Here is an 11,527-nt window from a genome sequence, read left to right as displayed (position 1 = left end):
CCGTATGATTAGAATATTGTGGTTTTTTTATTATTACCTCATTTGTGTATTCATTTTTTAACACAGCTGTTGTTGTCATTCTTCAGCTATGTTGATTTCGGGAGTGCCAAAGCAGAATATAACTTAATAGTTTTAATCACAACTATCTTTGTTTACATTCTGCTGCAGTTTTAAATCTTTTTAAGTGGTGCCACGGTTGAGAAAGTGAAGTTCATCTTCGCTGATAGCCGAGAATATTGGTGGTAGATATATACCACAATCCTTCAGATAGACCAGTACAATCACACATTATTTGGTGCTGACACGTCTTCCCTTCGAGTATTGGTACTGCTCGCTGTTTGCCAATCCTGACAGTTTTTTAGATGCCTCAAGTTTTGTAACATGGGGTCAGAAGAACCCCCGGTTCCTTATATATAACAGATAGCTTAAAATTAAACCTAATATGTTTTCAGATTGTACATCTCCCGTACCTTTAGTCGCCAGATACGATTCGTGTTTAAACTGACTTTTTAACGGAATAAATGTTGTTTTTAATTCTGTTGCTTTTTGTATTTTATCGCAATTCATTATTTTGTTATCCTGTTCATTTGTTTTTACCATTCCAAGGCGCCAGTCGGGTGGTTGTGCCAGCACCAGTGAATTAGAAGTGTACTTAATTTATTGTTTTGTTACAAGAGTCGTTACGTAATACAACTGGTTAAAGTTCTTAGAGTTTGATAATCTCACTGATAATCTTGAAGTAACTGTTGTTAATTCATATAGCTAGAGATAATGCTTGTTAATTTCATGGGTGTTTATTTTTACTGTTCAATACAACAAATATGTTTGCAAAAGAATTTTCTATTTGTTATTTAGTTGAATAAAAACGTTGTGCTAATACCCTGGTTGAAATCATATCCCATGTCTTACCATTTCCTAACAACCCCTCCCCCCTACCAGTGATACTGTACGTAGAATGGGAACGGCAGGGAAAGATGACTTGGTGCTACCTTTGTCTCTGCTGTTATTGATTGCTGCACTACAGTCTGTGCGGCCTTCTCTGCTACTGGGTGAATGGAAGCCTCAGCGGTAGGTAGTCTCCATACTGACCGTTGGTGGTTCTCCAGAAATCCTCAAACTGTCTCGTTGATACCTGTCTTGCTGCAGACAATCCCATTTCCTGACCAAGGTGCGTGACGTGGCTGTACAACCCTGCATGGCTGACTGGACAATATATCTGTCATCTTGGGTGCTATTCGTATAGGATCGTTGATATCCTGCGTGGAGCTGAGGATGGCTCACCTGAACCCATAGTTTCCATTCTCACATGACAATCGTGGGATCCCGATCAACGCCAGCAGCAGTATGATGAGATGGTAAGAAGTAGTCCTGTCCCTGTAGCATTACGACACGTACAGGTAAACGTTTGCCTTCTTTCCATGAGGAATAACATGATCTTTTCACAGTCAATCAACATTCAAGAGTGATCTCTGAATGACAAATCTACAAGGTAATCTTTCCTTACACAAATAAAGTGCATAGCATTAATCCCATCTGCTTTGTGTGCTTGAGCTAAAATGACGATAATTTCCATATCGGTGCATGCAGTACGTTTCTTGCCAATTTAACGTTTGTAATATAGCTATGGCGATTTTGGCACACTGAGGCGCTTAAGTGTTCGATACCAGTGACATCAAAATACAAGATGGCGTCTACTTCACCTGGAATAGAGCAAGTCTTAGTCGGGTTCCCAACGCGTAATAGCATGGTCAATGACCTTTGGCCTTGACACACGTTTGTATGATGGATCAAGAAATAAATGTACGAAATTTGGTAACAAATTTAAAAAAAAAATTGAATTGTTTCAACCAATAACACTAAGTACTTGCGTACACACACACACACACACACACACACACACACACACACACAGTATCAAAAATAGAAATCGGCACACACAGTATCAAAAATAAAAGTTATTGTATTTCCACAACTGTGTTAATTACCAAAAATTGTACCGTATCAGTAAATTTCTCTCTGTCATCTGTTCTACACTCCACTAACAAAATGGTTTATGCCAAATACTTTATCGCATCATCAGTAAATTTCATCGTTCTGTATTGTACTTCAATGAAAATGTTTATGCCAGACTTCATTTCCCCCCCCCTCTCTCTCTCTCTCTCTGTCTCTCTTTTGTCGTACTTCACTGATGTTATGTCAAAATACTGTACTACCTCATAATCAGTCCATTTTGTGTCAATACTGTACTGCCTCATCATCAGTTAACTTCATCTCTGCCTTTCTGATACGTTACAGGGTAATGGCAAAAAGGAACAAAAAACCTCAGACACAAAAATACTTTTAGTGTAAAATTTATTATGTTCTAAAGAAAGTCAGATGAACACTTAGTTGACAGTGAGCATGTAAATCTAAGGAATATTCAGAGTCTAATTTGTTCCTTTTTCCACACTGTAAAAATGCTCTCACTGCCTGATACCTAAGAAAAGGCACTGACATTTTTATACACTGTTTTCTATTAGGTTGATAGTTAACATCACGGTTCTCTAGATAAACTGTGTTCATGTTATTAGTCCTTCCAAAATATATCATGCTCATGGTACCAAAGCTGAGAAAGTTAAGTTCATTTTCGCTGATATCCGAGAATCTTGATGGAAGATATATCTTGCAGACCTTCAGATAGACCAGCACAGCCACTCCATATTTGGCGGTGACACTTATTGCCTTCAAGAATGGTTACTGCTGCCATTACCCAATACAATAATCTTTCAGATTCTTCACATTTTAGAACACGGAAACAGAAGAATTCCTGCTTTCTTACATATGGTAGATAACTTGAAATCAAAATAGAAATGTGATGTTTAGTAGCAGTAGTAGTTGTGCAGATTAGACTTTTATTTTTTCTAATATGATGATGCATGTACAGAGGACAGCAACAGCAGCAGCACCAGGAACAGAAAGCCAGTGACTTACTTCTACTTGCAGCCGCCTCATTTTATACATATTTTCCCGCTCACTCAGCGACTGTGAACAAGTTTTGACAAGCAGAAGTACTGAGTCAGAAAGTATGTAATACGAGGTCCGTCCAGAAAGTAAAGAAGGTTAGGCAGTATGAACAAAAAGACGGTTGGATGATTGAGGGGGGGGTGGGGGAGGGGGAGGGGGAGGCAGGTGTCATGGGAGTGTGGATAGAGGAATTTTAAGGTTTGGCGATATATGGACAAAAAACTGGCGAAGGAAGGTGGCAATGAAATGTGAGTGGCAGACAGTTATCCTGCTTACAGCATACATGTTATCTTATGATGAGAAAAATAATATAGGAACTGCATTTGGTCATTAATGATTAAGTTAGGATTTTGTGATCGATGTTTCAAGTAATTTCCCGTGAAGTCCTTTCTATTTTGAAGTTGGAATCTTCTCTTTATCGTTGAACAGAATGCAGGCAACAGTATTTCTACTATAGAAAGGTGGTGTATATTTTCTGGATTTTAGTTTCCTGGCAGGTACCTGAGAATTCCTATCTACGTGTGAGTTGGGGGTGGGGGGCCCCTATTTGTAACCAATGCGATTTAGTGCCTTGTGAGGAGGCTATAGAAGCGCTGTTTTATCGTATCTTTCGTTACTGGCAGATAAACATGAGAGAAATATTCAATTCAATAAAAATATGCTGTGGATGAATATGGGTTTCCCTCCAGAAAGTCACATTACAAATGTGATGGCTCGATGTGTATCGAATCACTGTTGTTTTAGACCTTACCATCGCGTGTTCGTGGGGTCGGTCAGGATCCAGAGCTTCATCAGGATCGAGATGACGTTCGTTCGCTTCTTGCCATCATATCATCATACAGCGGGTGACGGGTGTTGAACATTCCATCTGGGAGAGCTCGATTTTTAACTGTTTAAGCCCATTTAAAGAAGTTAAACTGACTGTTTCCATTCCAGCCTCGGCAGTTAATAATCCAGCTCTTCAGTCCTACGATATCTGGAACATCCAGGGTATTATTCGAACTGATGCTTATTGTAAACCGTAAGGTTATTGGTTTTAACCACATTTTTGGTTGTTGTGATTCATATCAAAAGCAATAACATATGGAACACTACTGATAGACTGCTTGGTATACAGGGTTACAATATATGGACAAGCTGAACAAAGAAAACTTCTAGACACATCAGCAAAGGGCTATTGTATGGATAAACGAGGGAAATACCTAAACTGTACCAGGTGCATCGACTTTCCTGTACACCTCTGAAGAGTGGCAGTTAGCTTTTAATACAGGCGAAGGTACATTTAAGCACCTGAAAATACTGCAGACGAATATTACGTCAAAGTGCAAAATGCATAACGCAACCTCACTATACTTAACGTAGCTAGTTGCATGAGAGCGCCCATCGAAGGTAACCTCCCGAGCAAACAGTCATTCGTAGCAAAGATGTGGAAGTATTGAGACAAGCCAATAGCCAAAAAAGCCACCAAAAACAGAGTCAGCAAGCAAAGAGCCCAATGGAAACCAGAACGAGTACCAGAATGCTTTGTCCCTCGTTCATCGGGGCTTACTAACACGCTGCTCGGCCCGTGCGGTGCTGTGACGGCTCCTACACGCTGCTTCCGAAGTATGTGCAAGAGGACATGCCTTCACTCGATTAATCAAAGACTGTACTACATCAGGCACTAAGTACATCTTTACAACATACTTGCGAGTGGGAACTCGCAGAACAGTGAATAATGTATAAGCTGACGTTTTAACAAACTACTTTCAAACGGAAATTGCTAGGTACTACTGTCTATGTTGATGTTACTTTCCTGTACATCTTAAACAAATGATTTTGCTTGTTAATGTCAGTAATAAGGTCTAACAATTTGATTTAGCCTCCTCCCAATTCCATTGCGTACTTAATTTTATTGGAAAGTGAATTTAAACGCTGGAAGAATTTGCTAAACTGTCTGGTAGTAACAGTCCACAAGCTCTGTACGTCGTCCACATAGCTGGTCTAATGGTATATTTTAGAACTCGAACACTGTTAATTTAAATATTTTTTGTTTTTCGAAATCATCCATGAACATTTCAGGAAGTAAATGGACTGTCTGTTTAGTTTTAAGTTGTCTGAGGATGGCCTAGAAACCTCGAACACGGTTCATAGTGAACTATGAAATAAATATTGTTGTTGAACATCAATACTGTATATTCAGTTTTTAATATATCTTTTTTCTTACGAGTTCCGATGGAATATTCCATAAATGTAGCTATGCCTCTTATATATCTTAATTCCCTACCTTACATTTTGCATTTTATTAAGTATTAGGTAGACAAACACCGATTACCTTACTATCGCCATGCAATGATGACGAAAAATAAGTTTTTACTATTGTTTATTCAGCCAGACTTGTGTGGTTATTTACTTCCTTTAATGTACAATGGCAGGTATTCCATGAATTTGGAATATATGAACTAAGTTACTGCAACAGTTTACACTGCTTTTATGTCTATTGTATGGTGCCTTTAGATTACGTTTTGTTTTTTCTGTTCCCATTTATCCACTTTACACCAAATATGAGATCGAATAGATATATATGTAATTTAAACAAATGTAAGAACCTAATACATGTATTCCAATCCACAGAATTACTATACTTGTATTGCCAGAGGAAATAAGTAAGTATCACCTGAAGATGCGAAAACTATAGCGGTTTAGATGAGCTTCACACTAGAAAATTTAAATTACAGTTTTCACTCTGTATTAGGTCATTCTATTTAAAGATTGAAGTCGGCGCATGAATAGATCGATATTAAAAGCTGGAATTCGGTCTATAAATACTATTAATATTTTACTGTTAATAAGAACCACCACCGATGCACTTCGAAAATTTTGGAAATTTGGAAATTAGTGGTATGGTCTTATGGGACCAAACTGCTGAGGTCATCGGTCCCTAGGCTTACGCACTACTTAATCTAACTTAAACTAACTTGCGCCATGGACAACACACACACCCATACCCGAGGGAGGACTCGAGCCTCCGATGGGGGGAGTCGCGCGAACTGTGCCAAGGCGCTGTAGACCGCATGACTACCCCGCGCGCAATTGATGCAGTTAGGTGCTTTTATTACATCATAACCTGCTTCGCTGAATGAACATCTTTAGACGAAATTGAAAGCTCGACAAACTTCTCCTAAATGCCACGGATCTGTGGCGATATTATGATTCACGAAGTGTAATCGCCTTGCTTAACGATAAGGACACTTTGTGGAGTGTGAGGACTACACAAACACTCTGCTGACCACATGTCTGAAGCACAGCCAGCAGTAAGAGGAGGGAACACAACACGATGTGTGCAGTAGGCTGTGTGAACACACTGTGTCTCTCGCTCATTATCTCCAACATGTGTGTGTGTGTGTGTGTGTGTGTGTGTGTGTGTGTGTGTGTGTGCATTGGTCTGCTATGTCATTGATAGTTGTCACAGCATTCCTATATCGGTAAATTGTCGTTTTCCTCATAGACTTATATTGAAAAGATAAATATGTACGTGGAAAGGAACCTCCGTTAATATTATAAGTTGACTGGTGGTGCTGTGTTGTGCCTTTTCATTACTGGTTGCCAATACTATACAGGCTCTGTTAATCTCTAGCATAAGTTACATGCACACCTCTAGTGGACAAAAGCGTTCCATAAAGAGCTACACTCCTGGAAATTGAAATAAGAACACCGTGAATTCATTGTCCCAGGAAGGGGAAACTTTATTGACACATTCCTGGGGTCAGATACATCACATGATCACACTGACAGAACCACAGGCACATAGACACAGGCAACAGAGCATGCACAATGTCGGCACTAGTACAGTGTATATCCACCTTTCGCAGCAATGCAGGCTGCTATTCTCCCATGGAGACGATCGTAGAGATGGTGGATGTAGTCCTGTGGAACGGCTTGCCATGCCATTTCCACCTGGCGCCTCAGTTGGACCAGCGTTCGTGCTGGACGTGCAGACCGCGTGAGACGACGCTTCATCCAGTCCCAAACATGCTCAATGGGGGACAGATCCGGAGATCTTGCTGGCCAGGGTAGTTGACTTACACCTTCTAGAGCACGTTGGGTGGCACAGGATACATGCGGACGTGCATTGTCCTGTTGGAACAGCAAGTTCCCTAGCCGGTCTAGGAATGGTAGAACGATGGTTTCGACGACGGTTTGGATGTACCGCGCACTATTCAGTGTCCCCTCGACGATCACCAGTGGTGTACGGCCAGTGTAGGAGATCGCTCCCCACACCATGATGCCGGGTGTTGGCCCTGTGTGCCTCGGTCGTATGCAGTCCTGATTGTGGCGCTCACCTGCACGGCGCCAAACACGCATACGACCATCATTGGCACCAAGGCAGAAGCGACTCTCATCGCTGAAGACGACACGTCTCCATTCGTCCCTCCATTCACGCCTGTCGCGACACCACTGGAGGCGGGCTGCACGATGTTGGGGCGTGAGCGGAAGACGGCCTAACGGTGTGCGGGACCGTAGCCCAGCTTCATGGAGACGGTTGCGAATGGTCCTCGCCGATACCCCAGGAGCAACAGTGTCCCTAATTTGCTGGGAAGTGGCAGTGCGGTCCCCTACGGCACTGCGTAGGATCCTATGGTCTTGGCGTGCATCCGTGCGTCGCTGCGGTCCGGTCCCAGGTCGACGGGCACGTGCACCGTCCGCCGACCACTGGCGACAACATCGATGTACTGTGGAGACCTCACGCCCCACGTGTTGAGCAATTAGGCGGTACGTCCACCCGGCCTCCCGCATGCCCACTATACGCCCTCGCTCAAAGTCCGTCAACTGCACATACGGTTCACGTCCACGCTGTCGCGACATGCTACCAGTGTTAAATACTGCGATGGAGCTCCGTATGCCACAGCAAACTGGCTGACACTGACGGCGGCGGTGCACAAATGCTGCGCAGCTAGCGCCATTCGACGGCCAACACCGCGGTTCCTGGTGTGTCCGCTGTGCCGCGTGTGTGATCATTGCTTGTACAGTTCTCTCGCAGTGTCCTGAGCAAGTGTGGTGGGTCTGACACAGCGGTGTCAATGTGTTCTTTTTTCCATTTCCAGGAGTGTATATACGCATCCAGAAGGGTAGCAGGAAATTAAATGAAAGTTCATTGGTCAGGAGGATATGTGTTACTGTTTCAGTGACTATTAAATCCGGTCAAGTTTACAAAGAACATTGCACCTTCTCTGGATACGTGCGTGCACTGATTCGGTTGGGAAGAGTGTCATAAAGCTGTTGTACTATTTCATGAGGTAGGATGGCTCACAACTGTTCTAACTGGCACTTGATAGTCTGGATGGAGTTGACGTCCAAACTGGTCTCAGAAATGTCACATCGAGGATGGAAAAGTGGATAGTTCTGGCCTCAGGAGCACCTCAAAAACATGAATACCCATGCTATATGTAGGCAAGCATTATACTGTTGAAAAAATGGCACAAAGACACTCTCACATAAGTGGTAACACAAGATATCCTTGACGTACTGTTGTGCTGTCAGAGTTCCATCAGTCACTTCCAGTTTGAGCTGAAGAAGTCATACCCAACGGCACCCCCCCGCCCCCAACCCGTCCCCCTCCAAAACACCGCCACTGCTGTTCCTATCGATCTACGATGGTGAATTGGTGATGCGGGGTAGTGTAGGAGCATGATTCATTGCTGAACACAGTACGACACCATTCATCTGCAAGTATGCTTCTCTTTCATAGCACCACTCCAAATATGTGTGTTGTGGTGTTAGCGGCAACCTACCCACAGGACAATAGGTCCCTATTACAACTGGTTTTAGTATCCGAACAGTTATGTGGGATAATAAAGAATGTTGCAGGGAATCTGTTACTTGTTCTCAGGAGGCAGGTACAGTTGTGAAAGGGTTATGATGTGCTTGGCGCACAATATGGAGATCCTCCCTTTTGGTAGCTCAGCTGTTCAACAGAAAACTTGATGACAGGTATATCTGCCTTCACATTCCCATTCTCTCCAACATCAGCCGACTGTCACGTTGGAAAGCCCCATAAATCAGATTATAGTACGATTCGGCCCAGTGGCGAAATTTAGACCCACAGTGAGGCCCCTTTCTAAGTCAGGGACTAATAACGCTGTCTCAAACGAGAACAAGATATCTGCGTGTTCTTGTCAATGATCACTCAAAAAGTGAGGCAGTTAAGGTCCTTATACAACCTCCCAGGTCCGTTAACAACACTAAACACGAACAACAATAACGCTCTCTGTTGACTGTTCCACTATTCACTCTATAATCACTTACATACACGGCAAGGCTGTGTATGTGTATGAAGTTACACCGACATTCGGCCACGTTTTCTGAGTGCTTCACTTTTTTGTAAGGCAGTGTATCTGTGTCTGTAAAATTTTTGATGGTGCGTGTGTACTACTAACTAGGAAAATTCTCAGTTTTGATGGTAACTATGGAATCATATTTTATTGGATTTCAGCAGTCTTCCAAATTCATTGGAATACATTTCAATGTTGTAGAGACTTCATAGGTGGACATAAAGTTTATTGTCTTGTCTGAATGTGACAATGAAGTGTATCATCACTCAGGTCTTTTGATGCTGTCATCAAATATGTGATATGTTACACCGTTAACGTCTGAAAAAATTATTTGCAGAACCTGATGTTTTGGATGGGATTATGTTTTCAAAGTGGAAACAATCCAAATGTTTTAGCAATATCACAACAAAGGTACTTCTCTCAAAATTTAACAGAACCTAACACAATAATGGTTATGAGTTCACCCAGAAACTTACCATAGGATTTCGTTATGTCCTTTGTGTTCTTTGCTTCAACACTGCATATACATTTGAAACAGCCCCATAGAAAAATTCTACGTTATTTGACTTTCAAACAGCTGAGCAAAACTGAACGTACTCAGACATTTCTCTCTTTACTTATTCTGATCAACACTAAACTGACACACAATATTTTTTTTAGTGCAACGCAATCTGACTTTCAATAATCCCTGCAAAAGAATGGCCCTGACTAACAGTAACCTATACCTTTCATGAATCACTTACCTCACAAAAATCTTCGTTACTCAAACTATTGAAATACAGCGAGCGCCAATACTGCCAGCTGAATAAAAGATTCTAACTACTGAAGGCACTAACTAGTGATAGGCATAGTTAGCAAATGAAAGATTTTGATGGAGAACAAACAATGTATTTACCTTAATAATATTCAAAAGTCGTCGTATATATATATATATATATATATATATATATATATATATAGTATTACAAATTTACTCTTTCTGATGGACATACGTCCAGATCGTGCGTTCTTAAAATTCTGCCACCTCTCTCCCCACATCCACCACTGCTGGCGGCTCACCTTCAAATGCGCAACGCTACGCGCTGTTCACATCCAACTGCCCAACACTACAATAGCAAAAATTCCAACAATGCAAACCTGCCACAGACTGCACACAGCACAGCCAGCGATTTTCATACAGTGCGCTACGTGGCGTTACCAACATAAAAACCTAAGCAACCCACCTACACATTTACTTACTATAAACCTAATGCCAACAACAAGCGCATCTAAGTGTCATTTTGCTCACACTGATATGTAGTGTCTAGTGTTAGAGCGTCCCACTTACAAACGTCTTGACCTCCATAACGTCTAAATAATAAAATAACACAGCAATCATTTACTTATGAGCATTAAACTCACAAGTAAAATAATTACAACCGTTTTCACCGATTACACTACTCTGCCTAACCTTGTATGCAATACAAAGTTTCTTTAAATAACCACCATATGAAGATGAACCTGCAGTGGCACTAAGGCTATAAAAATGCAGACCATTTTCCAATTTTTTAATTTTTAAAAGGCATTATAGAGCTACTGGTCGCAGTATCAATATAAAGCATACAGTAGATATACAATGAATCTGCCCAGAAAACAGATCAGTACATCGTAGAAGTGGTCACAAAAACAGAGTAAGTATACTGTAATCTTGTTCGAAAATTAAATAAAATCGTAATGAGTTAATTCAACAGAGCACACATTTGCACCATCGACTCCAGTGCTGGCGGAGCTTCAACTATGCAACAAGCTAACAGGATAGAACAACGTCACACACCGCTCTCTGAGTTGAGTTTCAGCTGATGGGGCAGCATGTAAGTCAATATGCCACGGTCAGCTAGGACCTTCGCTGTGTCTACCGGATCATACTGCATCTGTATTCTCTCGTGTTGGACTGATTGCACTGGAGACATTTTTGGGCTGCCATGTGTGGACAGGCTGACAATATCTTCAATCTAGACTGCATATAGCTGTCGACAGTCTTGAATGTCATGATCCTTGTTGATAATGATAATAACTTCAACTATATTTGTGCTATGTTTACTATTTGGGAAAGTAAAGTATATGAAACAATTCTGTGACGAAATGACTCTTCGTTGTATTACAACATTAGTTATAGATTTTAATCGTTGCTATTTGTTTTCTTCCAAATTATTTTTGTTAGTTTTCCAAATAAC

Source organism: Schistocerca americana, chromosome 1 (genome assembly GCF_021461395.2).
Source record: "Schistocerca americana isolate TAMUIC-IGC-003095 chromosome 1, iqSchAmer2.1, whole genome shotgun sequence".
Taxonomy (NCBI): domain Eukaryota; kingdom Metazoa; phylum Arthropoda; class Insecta; order Orthoptera; family Acrididae; genus Schistocerca; species Schistocerca americana.
Note: the sequence above shows the minus strand (reverse complement) of the source record.